Raw genomic sequence first — 14,190 nt, 5'->3', positions numbered from 1 at the left:
ACGTGAAGCTAATTCGCATACAGACACCATCTTGTCAGATCTATGATTGCAGTTTTGCCTCCTTTGTTTTGCCACTAAGGGAATAAATGAGTTGACATTGCTCTCTTTTAGTCCCTATCTCTTTAAGTGTCTTTATTTCCTAGGCTCAAGGCTGCCAGGTCAGTGTTCTCCAAACTGTGAATCACTTGCATCAGAATTACCTGGAGCACTGGTTATAAATGCAGACTCCTGGGCCCTGCCCCAGAGCTGCTGATACGGAATATGTACCTAAATTTGGAGACCAGGAAAGTTTGAGAACTACTTTGGAGTGGGGTCAGCAACCAACTAAATTTTGTATAGCAATCAATATAAGTATAGAACATATTGCACTTCTCAACATGTGTGGAATTAATGTATCCTGGGGAAAGATAAAACTGGGAAAAAAATCTGTGTTTTCGTAAAGACAATGACATTACCTTTATGTTTTGAGGATGGTGAGGCTCTATGAGGGCAAAGAAGTCAAGTTTGAAAGTCAATTTTGTTTTGTGTGTAAACAATTTCATTGGGCAATTCTAATCAAGAGAAGAAAAATAATGACACAAATAGTCTAGGTTTATGAAAGTTTCTTTTCACTGCTTGTTCTCTCTATATCTGTGGCATCTTTGGAGGCTCCAGTGAAAGTTATTAAGAAAAATGCCCATTCACTGGTTATAAACAAGGATCTGCTGTCTTAAGGATGTTTTCTTCTATACTTCTGATACATAATAAGGCTTTTAGAAGTACTTAAGTTTTCTTAGGTATTGTTCAATCTATGAATGCATTAATTATATCATTCTTTCTAATCACCTGACAGAACCAAACCAACCTTTAAAAAAATTTTTTTGTGCAGGAAGATGTGAAAATTAATATGGCATGTAGGTGCTGTTGGTTCCAATTAAAATCAATATCTGTCCTGATTTGTGCCTCTTGTCTCTATGACAGCAAGGGGGCTGGTTAAGGGGATACATCTGCTCCCTTCTCCCAAAGGGGCTCAAAACAAGTGAATGACCTGCAGTGTTTATTATTAAGTTTTCAAAGGGAAAGTTGTTTTGGTCTAATTGAAGCAATAATATGAGAGAGGTTATTTCTGGTCAGTTCCCTGCTGTTTTCACTCTGGAGAATATATTCCAGGTGTTTGCTGTGCTGCACTGAAGTACAGCACTGTCTCCTCTTGCATTTCGGCATGCTGGTGCCAGCAGAGCAATAAACCAGCATTAGGAGTTTAACCCAATTTTGGTGTTTGAGATGCTTTTTTAGTTAACTTCGTAGTGAACCAGATGGTTAACGACCACCTTCATTTTCAACAGTTCCAGTTACTGTGGAATAAGGCAATGAGACTTTATAAATCTCTAGTACATTAAAGAACTATTTCTTTTATTTCCCTTTGCTATAAGTCTTTGCTACACCGCAAAGAGTAGCTGTAATGTCATGTCACTATGCTTTACTTTTAAAATAAATGTTTTTTTCTTCCCATCCAGCTTAATAGTGGTTCACATCAAGTAAATAAGGAGCAAAAAATTTAACTCTCTCTAACTAGTCAAAATATTAGCCATTGTTAACTCATAATTGCTTATTGTATTTCTTTGTTTTTGAAAAAGATATTCTAGCTCCATGATTTTCAAATATCCTTAAGATATCACAAACAATATGAAGGATGATCGGTTAAGGATGTAGACTCTGAATCTGGATTTTGGATATAAATGCAAATATCCAGTACATAATATTTGGCCAAGGTACATAGGACAATTTTTAATAAAGGATAAAGTATGTCACAAACAACAGTTTGGGAATTTCAGAGGTGACCTTCCACTTATTAGCTAGCAGATAGATGCCATAAACTGTTATATTACTTTAAGATATTTTTCCGCCAAAGTTACAAAATTGAAAACAACAGATTAGTCAGTGGAAGTTAATCTTAATTTTTAAGAATCGTGTGCAATATTCATTTAAGGTACTTTAATTTCAATTAAATTCCCAAGTAACCCATATTGGTAATCACAAAAACAAAAGACTATTCTAAAGTTGAAATTCAAGTGGAATTTTGGATCTTGATTTTGCTTATTTTCATCTGTGAACCTAATGTGAACCGCAGACCAAAATAGTCACACGAAGAATATGGGCTGGATTTCAGGCTAATCAGGGGAAATGCCTGGAGAGGGTGGTGGTGGTGATGTCTGTTGCTCACCCGCTTAATCACGCAGACTTTTTGAGTCCAGGATACTTCCAAAACATGAGTGGTAGCGATTTCTCAGTTCACATTCCCAGATGTGCGAGTCAAAGGGTCTAGCACTGAATGTCCTCGAAGGTGGGGCTCTAGGCAGGGGAAGGCTTTGCCTCTCCTGAAAGAGAGTAATGAGTGGTGCTCAGTGTCAAGGGCATCATATTTATAAAGCACTTTGGGTTCTTTGGATGATTTCAAAGTGCTGTGCAGGATTATTACTTATATATTTTCACTAACTCCAAGGAGAGGGCAGCAACTCAGCTCCAGTGGCTGTGTATCAAGCAAACGAAGCTGACACGCACATTCCTCTCATTATTCTTTCTCTGCGCCTCCAAATACCACACACATAGCAACGGTCAATTACAGGAGAGCAGGTGAGGTGTGCAAATTAACACAAGAGAAAAGTGGTGAAAGTCGTGGGGGTGGGTTAGGAAGGGGAAAGCGGAGGGAAGGGAGAGACTGGCTGGTTGGGAAGGCAAGCCACAACGTCACTTAATAAACATGACAGTTAATAAAATAAGATTTAAATTCTTGAACAGCAAACAAAAAAAACTCATATGATTCCATTCTGAATGTTTCCAAAAGATTTGTGATCTTGTGGTCTCCATTTGAGGAGATTTGTCCCGAAACAAAAAAGAGATTCCTTTTCAATACGTAACTACAAAAGAAAGAACTATTATAATTGAAAAGATTTAAGACAATGAAAAATAGAATAACTTTATTGTTAGAGCATATGCTTAGATTATGTGGCTTATTAAAAGCTGTAGTCATATTGCAAAACCAATTATTTGCTCTTACTTAATAGTCATAAAAGAACTTTCAGAGATGAAGGGGAGACAAGAAGGGAAGTATCTGTTACTCCCTCTAGCCTTTGTAAAACCTCACAACAGGGATGCCAGAAACTCTGGTAAACACTGCCGGTCTTAATAGATGTTAATATCTAGGCTTTACCATATAATGTCAAATTCATTGTACTTTCGAATTTAGCATCTTCATTGATCATTTCAGAAATAAGTAGGCAAATCATAAAGATTAGCTCCTGTGTGCTTATTGTTCTATGGTTCGAGATGGGCTTAACTCAAGAAAACCATTTCTAAGACGAAAAGTTGGAGGTACATTTGAAAGGTCCCTTGTTTTGCATGACAGCCACATTTTTAACAATTGGAGAAGGAAAAAATGCATGTAGTGCCAACTCTGCTGATTAAAAGGTATTTTTTTATTGTTACAATGTTCTTCAGGATCATGCAATAACCTATAGTAGTAGTGGGCTTCAATTATCACCTTATTGGAAACATTTCAAAGAGATTTATAGATAGAATGTGAGATAAAATGTCACTTACACTATCATTCTTCAAAACGCAAAGGTAACTAAAGTATTTGTCTCCTTACAATCTTTCTATAAGGCACGAAAAATTACCTCTTTTTTTTTCAAACAAGGAAACTGAGTCATAAACTGATTTATTCACTATTAAATAAAAAGCTGTGATCTCCTGTGTTTAAAACTGTTGTTTAATTATGAAGTTTTTAAGAAGCTTCTATTGTCTATCATTGACGTAATAATTTGCTGAATAAAAATCTAGTGGCTTGAAAAAAAAAGTGATACACTTCCAACAGCGCTGGGCTGCACACATATGGACTAGTTTAGTAATCGTAAGCTGGGTTTATGGCTTCACCAACTTAATAGTCATAGCAACTATTGTTCTTAGGCTAGTGTGTGGGTGACTGGCACACCTCGGTGGTTGTAGATCACTCTGGAGCAGAGGTTGTGGGGCAGGGTTGGTATACCAGTGCAGAAACTGTCCTTGAATAGATGTAGAGGATATCAGTATCATTTTTGCAGCATCTGTTGGCGTTACCGCCTCATATTCACATGTTTACTTTATAGTTTTCAAAGGCTTTGTGGCATGTCTTCTTAGAATCTGAAGAGCCTGGAGATCAAGTAGCCGTACCATTTGATTTTACGGATAAAGGAACTGAAACTCATAAGGTCAACTGTCTTCTGTAAGGCCACACGTAAATAAGTACGTGGGGACCAAGGGCTGAACTCCAGGAATCTTGACTATTTACTCCATGACTGCATACCGTCTTAATAGATGTATCTTTTCTGATCCTCATAACAACCATGTGATATAGGATTTGCTATCTATACTTGTTTTATAAACAGCAAACTTGGCTTCTGGGAGCTGCATGACACTCCATCCAGAGTCTCAAAGTTGAAGGACAAACTTTGATCTAGTACCCAGGCCTTGTTCAAAATTTTAAAAGTCATTTTTAAAGCTCTCAGTTACATTTCTACTGAGAAACTTTTGGACTATTTCAGTTGATTTGTGTGTTATCTGTTAAGGGTCCACTGGAACGAATGTCGGCTAAATCTCTTAGAGACCTATGAAGCTAACGTGGTTTATGTTAAATTATAGCTTCCATAGACTAAAAGATTTCATTATGTTGCTAATTTTGTGCAATAATTATTAACAGATGAATTAAGTTATTTTGCTTAATTCTTTCTGAGATTCTAGACTTGAAGCTATGGTTCTAAAATGAAGCCATAATACATACTCCACTTTTCTTTTTCAAATGTTCTTTTGCCACCTTATTCCTTTCGTGTCTCAAATATTCTCAATTATTTACATTTTCTGGCCATGTGAAGATCCTTTCCACTTCCAATAAAGACTGTAAAGACCTTCGGGTCACTTGTTTATCTCACTGGTTACCCTTCATTTATTCATTCTCTAAATATTTGCTGAGCACCTTGTTCATGGCAGGCACTGTTCCAAGAGCTAGGGAGAGAGTGTGGAAAAATAGAAAAAGTCCCTGCCCTCCAGTTAGCTTACGGTTGGGAGATACATTCAACATACAAATAAATGTATAACATGTCAGGTGGAAAACTGTAAAGGGTGAAAATGAAGCTGGCTGTGAAGATGGGGGTGCTGAGGTGAGGAATATCACTGTTCTGTACCCAGCGGCCAGGGAAGGCTTCAATGATGAGGGGACGTTTCAGCTGAGAACCTGAAGGAGTGAGTTGTGTAGAGATCAGAGGGAACAGCAAATGGAAGGAACTAAGGGTGGCCTGTGCTTGGTGTGGTCAAGGCAGAGCAAAACATGGAGAGATTGTAGAAGAGGTCAGAGGGAGCCAGGACTTAGAAGGCCTTGTGGGCCATTTTTAGGGCATTGGTCGAGTGACATGAGGAGTCATTGAAGGGGTTATAACAGATAAATAAACAAAACATAAAATTTCGTATTTCAAAGATATCTTTTGACTGTTTTGTGAGAATTAGCTGGAAGGAGCAAGAATAGAAGAATCACGGAGACCAGGTAGGAGGCTATTGAAAAAAAATCCATGTCATAATTGATGGCTTAGGTCAGGAGAGCTCATCAAATTATGGTCGTATTTTGATGGTAAAAATGAGAGGATTTATTCAAAGATTCGATATGGAGTGTCCGAGGAGAAAAGCAATCAAGAATGCCTGCAAGGTTTTTGGCCTGAAAAACTAGAAGGATGGCATTGTCCTTTACTAGAAAAATCTGATAGAGGACCATTTTGATGGGAGAGAATCAGAAATTTGTCTTTTGACAACTTATGTTTGAGATGCCTACACATCTGGATTATGAGAAGGCAAGTTGGATTATGAGTATCAAGATTGGTGGAGGGGATGTTCATGAATGGAAATGATTATTTGGGATGATTGAAACTGATATTTCACTTTGAATTTATCTACCAAGGGAGTGAGGATAAACACAGAAGTTAGAGGATTAAGCCAGCTTGCTAGAATATCAGGGAGATATGGAAGAGTTAGTGAGAGCATGGAGGAGGAATGGCCAGAGAGGAAGGAAGAGTGTGTACTCTCAGAAGCCAAATGAAAAAAATATTTTAAGGAACAAGCAATTAATTGGATTCTCCTTTTCATTTGCTTTCAATCAAATAAGATGTCAAGGGATTGGTTCAAAATGAACATCAAATAATGTTAAACAACATCATTTATAAATGTTTTAAAAATTGCCTACTAGAAAAGTTTAATAGAAGATTTATTTGTAGTTCTCTGTTCACAGAATTACAGTTCCTATTTCATTCTTTTCCACATAATGGTTGCACCTGAGAAGATTTGCTGTAATGTAATTTTGCATTTTCATAAAGAAGGCAATATGAAATAAGTCAATAATTCTGAAGACTATTTTTCCGAAGAAGGCAGTGTAGGGTAGTGTAAGGGACACAGGCATTGGATAAAGGGCAACCTGGGTGTGAACCCAGTTTTCACACACATATTAAGCAATGAGACCTTGGTCAAATTGATTCACTTCTGTAAGGCTCACTTCCTTTCTCCTTAAAATGAGGATATTAATACTTATTAATACCAGGATTACCAGGAAGATTAAATTTAAAAAATGTAGGTAAATTGCTTAGCACTTTGTAAATACTTAATATTAATCTCTAAATCATTAAGTATATTTCAGACGGATGGCTTTCTTTGAAAGAATTGCATTGCATATTATCATCTTCCAGGTAGATATTAAAATTATCTCGACTACAAGCTATTTGTTTGGTGATATATACAGCTTCTTATAGCTGATGGATTTAGTACTTGAAAATTTTAAGCAATTGTTTACTTCCTCCCAGTATCAACTCTGGGATAAACAAATAAGCAGAATACCTCTTCTTACCCTTCTCTCACTTATCCGTTCTGGCAAAGTCCACCAACCTGAGAAGAGTAACTTTGTCTTCCCAAGACTTTTTTCAACCCCGCTGGAAGATATGAGTAAGAAAGACCTCCCTGAAACAGCTGTTGCCTCCAAGTTGAGCAGAATTCTCTGGAGAGAATATATTTTAAAAACATAAATAAAATGATTTTGTGACCATTTTTAAAGTGCTCTGCGTATATCCTCTCTAAATCACTCTTTCGTGCAGACCCCAGTGAACAAGGAACCTTAGTTAGCTATCTCATCTCAATCTCACAAAGCAATTGCAATTTGAATTCAGGTGATGGATCTATAATCTATCACGAAATGAAAGAAAATTCATCTTCAGAAGAAACCTGGACAAAGAGAAGATTCTAATGAGATGCTATTTGCTTTTAATGGTGCTTTTTTATCCCTGGGGTGAATAAGTTCCATTGTCACCAAGGCACTCTGTCATTCAATTGGTGTCCCTGCCCTCTCCAGGCCCCACAACACAGTCCAGTGGGTACCAGACCTGGATCTCTTCAGAGCTCATTAATGTGGAGCCTCTATTGATCAGAGATGTAGCTTTGGTTAAACTTAAAATGCTCTATTCTATCTCCTAAGAGGTTGGCCTTTCTGCCTCCATAGTGCTTTAACCAAAGAGATCAAAGATAACAAAGTCAAAAAATCTAAAGTGGACTTCAAGCATGCAAGAGAGAAATGTTCCCTTTTTAATTTAGGTTAGACTAGAAATAAAGGGGAAAATAGGAAACTTTCTCGGAAAAAGAGATAAAGGATTACTCTAATCTTTGATTCCCAGTAGCTTAATTTAAAGTCTACACAGTTTACCTGCTATGCATTCAAAAACTAGAACGGACCACTACATTTAGAATGGGAGAATATTTTTTTGAGTAAATGCAATATTATTTAAACATCTTTTAAAAATTATAATTAATGTGTTATATTAAAACGATAGATTAATCCATAGGAGGTATTTCATTAGGGAACAAGGAGGTAATTCATTAGAGAATAAGGTATTTCTCTTGAATTCCAAATAAGAGGTCTGTGTCTTTCCTTAAATACTAAATAAAATTAGAATACAAATTTTAAATTCATACCAGACAGATGGTTATTTAATTTAAAATGTCTATTGAGTCCTTGCCATGTGCAAAACTCTGTACTAGACACTAGGGATTATAGGAATGAAGAAAAAATAATCTCTTCACAAAATCAGCTCAGTTTCTGGTTGGCTTGGTCAAAGCCTCAAATGAACCAAGTAAATGAGAGAGACAAATTAATTGTGAGAAAGAATTAAGTGAACAAACCAAGGTACACAGAAGAAAAAGCGGTCATCGTTGGTTGGTGATCATGGAAGGCTGTTGTATTTGGGCTGCATAAAATATGCTTAAACAGAGAGAAAGTAGGATATTTCTGGTTAATGGAACAGCTGAAGCAAAGCTGTGAAGTTGTGAAATTTGTTCAGGAAATGGAGAATGGACTTGGGTAGCCAGAGCGTAGGATCCATAGAAGGATGAAGTAAGAAAAGAGATTGGAATCATAAGCTAGAGATATCTGCATGCCAACTGAAGAGTCTGGACTTTATCCTATATAAACTTGGCAAGCTATATTGGGTAGGGGTGTATATAGTTAGGGTTAAAAAGAGATTGTTAGGATGATATATGAATTCATCAGTGGAAATGTAATTTGCCATGTTAGCTCTAAATGATGAAGTGTAGATAATTTTTGTGTTTATATTGGTTCAGTCTGCTCTGAGTTCTTCCTTCCTCTTAAAATTTCAAACTTAATTTAGTATTTTTTCTTAACATTTAAAAATACTTCTATTCTCAACAGGGATAGGAATACCATTGGCATAGTGTTCTATAGAATGTTTAGATACACTTGGCATTTTGTCTCATCAGCACTTGACTCATTCCACAGCTGCTGCCTTTCCCAGTTTGGCTTACTGGTTTTTCCACCAAGAGGATATCCTACCCTTTGTTCTCAATAAATCATGAAAGAAAACAAATCTCCCAACCCACATTTCCTCTATTCTGCTGAAGTTTAGTATTAACGGGTCTTCGTGTTGATCACTAGGCTCTCTGTCTGCCAACTATACCCAGAATCCAGTGCCCTATGATGGCATTGACCTAGCAAGGGTCTTGCCAGCCCCTTTTCCTGTCACTCCTCCCTGCCAGCCTTGGGATTAGAAACCCATTCCTTAACCCCGTACCAGTAACCATGGCCTTGCTGCCTCTGAACAAAGGGATCTTGACTGCCTATCACTCCACCTTATCTGTAATTCCTGCCCAAGTCCCATGGTTAAGTGTTATCCAGCTACATCCATAGCCAATCTCCATTCTGTGAGAGCTGTCTGACCCTGTTTACCTATTGGGTAACATCTCTTGTTAAATCTCAAGTCTCTCTTCCTTCTGGCATCTTCCCATTGCTGTTAGGAGCCATTGTACCTCATATATAAGTGCCCATAATTAACAGTCAGTGCAACTGTAGAATCTCCTGTAATACAGAAAACTGGAAATTCTTTAACAGAAAGTCAACAAAATACGAACTTTAGCATCACATGAATTATTATGATGATCAAAGGCTGTTTAGTCTGCATTTAGACTTGAAGGAATCAGAAGTTTAATGCTTCCTTTAACTCAAATGAGCAAGTAAATGTCTGCACTTCTGTGTTATATAACAGGCTTTGTATGGAGGTGACTTATTTCTCCTCATGTCCTGTCATCACCCTACTTCCCAGAGAGGTTTCAAATTGTACTTAATCATATGAACACGCCTGGAATACAAACAGGAAAAGAAGGAAAACAGGTCACTTGATTGTTGATTGGTCTGCTGGCAAATCCCATAGCAAAACAAGGCCTCTCCCACTTTATAGGCGTCTAATTTATGCCTTCAAAAGTAGAAGGAAGGTCAACAAGGACAATAAACTAGAGAAAAACAAAACTTGAAGAAAAAGAATTTTTTTTTTTAAATTTTAATTGCATTTTCTCAGTGTGGTTGCTAACTACTGACTTTAAGATCTTAAATTCTACAGCATATGCTGGACTAATGAAGTATTGCAATTCCCAAACCTGGAGAATTCCCAAACCAGGGGTCTGGAATGAAGATTCCCAGTGGTGCTGCCCTGGAATCTGTGTTTCTAATAAGCTCCTCAGGTGACATGAATGATCATTTGTGGGAAGCATAGACACACAGTACAGAAATATTAAAGTGATATTAATTCATATTGTATATTTTAATTGATGGCTTCCTTTTTAGATTTTTCTTTTAGAATCAGGACATTCTTTACAGACAAATGAATTGTGTTGATTGTTGATTTGTTTTTAAGTCATATTTTCTATTGCTCGAGACAAAAAGAAACAATTAGAAAATCAGAGGTTAGGCCAGTGAGAGCAGTTAGTGAAGAAGGTGAGAAAAATCTCAATTTTATTAGTAAATGAGATTTGCAAGCTTTTGCAGAAACCAGAAGGATGGTTTTTATTTTTCTTTAAAATAATGGGTTTTGCCTAAGGGAGTTGGTAAACCAGGAACTCTACATTTAACAGTTGTTACAACAGTTATTATAATTTGCACATGTTGTAGACAGAATATTCAGGCTATATCTTGACAAAAAAGTCAATATCATTATCTTGATGGTAGTCATTTTCACAGTTTTTAAAAATTCCAGTCTAATAATATAAAACTGGAAAGTCCTGATAAAATTTCAGAGGATACTATTTGTTCATGGATCTCACCAAACACAGACACCAGGAAAGGAGAAGAGTTTCGGTAAAAATTTACCCCTGAGCTACAAAAATTGCCCTGAACACCATTTGAAGAATTCTGCTTTAGAATCTGTCCAGGTGGTCATTTAAGTCCATTAACACAACCTAAAAGAATGATGAGACCTGTCCTCCAGACTAGACCATACATCATGTAATACAGAAGAGGGAAAACAATAGTCCCACTGACTAGTCCTCTGGTATATAAAACAGAATTTTAAGTCCTCTCATTGAAAAAGCCCAAGAAGTTACATAGATTTTCCCCTGTCCTACCTTAACACTCTCAGACTAATGCAAACCAAGCAAGATTAAACTCAATTTCTGAGACCACCAGAGGGGTATTTAAAGTCTCCCTAACGATCTTATTCTAGTTTTTCACAGCCCTTGCTGCAAGATAAATCTCCCATCTATTTAATTTAAATCATCTCCTTAGAGCATTAGCTTATTTTTTCCTTCTACTCCCTCAGTGGAGATGGAGAACAGCTGGCCAACCCACCTCTCGATAATATTTATTTATAACTATACTATTTCCTTTTAAAATTCAATGACTCTAAGCAAAAGATTTTAGAAATTTCCACTTCTACTTAGGTTCCTTTCTTTTTGTTTTTGGCTATAAATACTTGTCTAATGGAGCTGAATAGATAGACTTACACAAGACTTTTTCATCTGTAATTTTGTTCTGTTTATCTAAACATCAATGTATTAAGAAAGCGATTAGAAATATGTGCAATCCTTTTGAAATGACATTTAATTACTAATATTAATGATTAAAAAGGCCTGTAGAGTCCAAACATTAGGCAGTCAGCCCATCTGTTGCACACTTGAATTTCTTATTGGGTACAAAGAGTTTCTAGGCAAATTGCTCTGTCGTTTCGAAACACAATGAACAGATCATCAGTCCTTAGCCTTATTCTCTTCTTCTCTTTCTCCATTTTTTCTCAGTTCTGGCAGTTTTCCATTTCTTTTATTTTATCTGGTAATCTTGCTACTTTACTCACCTCTTTATCACTTAAAAACCCGCTAGTTCTTTTCCTCCTTACTCTATGCTTTTTGGAGAGGCCTATTTGCCATATCTTTTTACTCCTAAAATAATAATATTGCCTAAATTTAACATATTGATAAACATTGACAATACAATGAGAGTATCCTCTGTAGGGATTAAGGAAAATACAGGGAAGCTGGAGTTAAATTCAGTCATTAGGAGTGAGAGAACAAGCCCTAACACTCTGCTTTCGGAAGCATGCAGCAGCTTCCTGTCTTACGAAGATAGGGTGGAGGCCTCATTCCTTTCCTTTATGTCTTCTTGTACCATTAATAAAATATTTTTCTTGGGGAATGAAGGTACAAGGAAATAGAGGGAATCTTCATTTCCTTGAGTAATGGGGTCCTAGAAGGAGAAAGAACTATAACTTGATTTAGCTTTAGCATCAGTTGAATCTCAGATTGCCCAAGAAAGGCAAATGAAACCACCTAAGGGTAAACAATAGCCTATTCGGGGTCATCAGAGAGGTTACCGTGGCTGTGTTAAGTTTGGTTCTAATGTTTCCAGTGTGAGTTAGTGGGTGACAGCAGCTTCATATGGGTGACAAGAAACCACCTGGGTGGGCCGCCTGTTATGCTAATGCTCCCTTGGAGAATTTTTACTCAGGACGAAATTGTAAATTAATGTATGGTGGTTCAATTTTGAAACCTTAACGAATGGTATCAAATGAATCGTGTGCTAAATTTTCTAAATAATATCTCTGCATAAACACAATAGGACATCATGCTGTACAGGGAGATTTTCCCCTCCTGCGAATGGTAATTTAGGAAATGAGACATAAACTCTATATGCACAAGTGTACCATAAAAAGCCCATTAACTAAGGTGCAAGTGAAATGGATCTGACTACCACGTGTCTAGCATGCCATCTCAAAAGGTGCCACTTAATAGCATTCCTGACATCACCTTGAGCCCCCAACGAGAAGGAAAAATGAGAAAAGGGGGAGATTTTTGTTCTACTCTTAACAAATCAAGCAGCGTTTTGTCTAAAGCAAAGCAAAGTCAGGATTGAAAAAGCAACAACATGATACATCTTGGTCTCCTTCCAGAATCAGTGCGAGTTCTCGCCAAAAAGCAAGAAACAGTATCTGAAATGTTTGAAAGGCAAGAGGCCGTGCCAGCCCTCATCCGCAAGGTTACTTGAGATGGGGATGAGGGAGTCCTGAATGATTGGCATGACTTGTTGCCATTATCAATTAAGGGTTAGAGAGCTCACTTGATATGCCCTGCCATTTTACCCAGTGCCAGAAAGGCAAGCTTTCTCCATGGTTGAGAGTGTTTAAGGTCTGTGTAACATAGCAAAGCAAAGAATGACTCTAAATGCAACAATAGGTTTAGTTGAATTCGCTTGACAATAGCCATTGGACCTAAGCCCAGGCCATGGATAATGTGCCAGAAATCACACAATTTGGTCATGATCATCTCTCTCTCAGGTCAAATGGCACCTATAAGGAGGGATATCCAGTGCTTCTCACCCTAGGCCACACAGAATGCAATATTCGGACACGGCCATGTTCTGCTCAAAGTGGCAGACACTGAGTTGTAGGGGTAAGGTGCAGGCAATATCCATCCGATAACAAATCTGGGTTATTTTCCCTCTGAACCCTGACTCTCTTCAGGCCACACAGGAGTACAGAGGGAGAGCAATCTGGAACAAGATCAAGAGGAGTACGCATAGTTTACATCCTTGCTTACTCCTCCTGCCTTCTATGTCAATACAAAACAGAATGGGGCTATAGAAATGTAGGCAACAATGATATTTATAACAAATCAAATGTATTTTACCTCTTCTTCCTACTATTCTCCACCAGTCTGAGGAGACAAATGCTGAAAATACAAGGTTTCAATCTAAAAAATACTTTTCCAGATCCTTCCGCTCCACGGCCTGGAAAATAGATAATTTTTTTGGGAGGTGCTCTAATTCCTTCAGGTCACTGAAATACATGTTTTTGGATCATATTGTCTCTCTGGTGAAACTTATGTCCTAAACAATGGCCTATCTCAATCGTTATTGCATTCAACACACATGTAAGGACCAGGAACTAAGCTAGACTTAAGGATGCAGCAGTGTTATGACATCAGGTAACTGATGAAAATAATTACATTGCCTTACAGAGATTGACATTCAAAATAAATTAAAGTAATGAGTTTTTTCTTTTCTTTTTCTTTTTGTTTTTTGCTTGCTGTTGTTTCTAAAGAGAGGTTGACTCAGGTTACACAAGGCTTTAAATGATAGACTGAAACTTCATTCTATATGCAGTGTGACGTAGGGTCCAATGAACGCAATGTTAATTTTGAGGTCAAGTTAACAGCTATTTTTTTAAATGTGTGCAAAATATTTCAGTATTTAGAGTTCATAGCCTCAGAATATTTGGAAGTGATCCCAAAGAAACTCTATCCAACACTCTCAATCTAGAGAGATTAAATTGAAAGCTTTGGGTTAAAGACGGTGGATTGAATGCACCAGAAAACCCACTC

This window comes from Diceros bicornis, chromosome 23 (assembly GCF_020826845.1).
Source record: "Diceros bicornis minor isolate mBicDic1 chromosome 23, mDicBic1.mat.cur, whole genome shotgun sequence".
Taxonomy (NCBI): Eukaryota; Metazoa; Chordata; class Mammalia; order Perissodactyla; family Rhinocerotidae; genus Diceros; species Diceros bicornis.
This window is presented reverse-complemented; position numbering follows the sequence as displayed.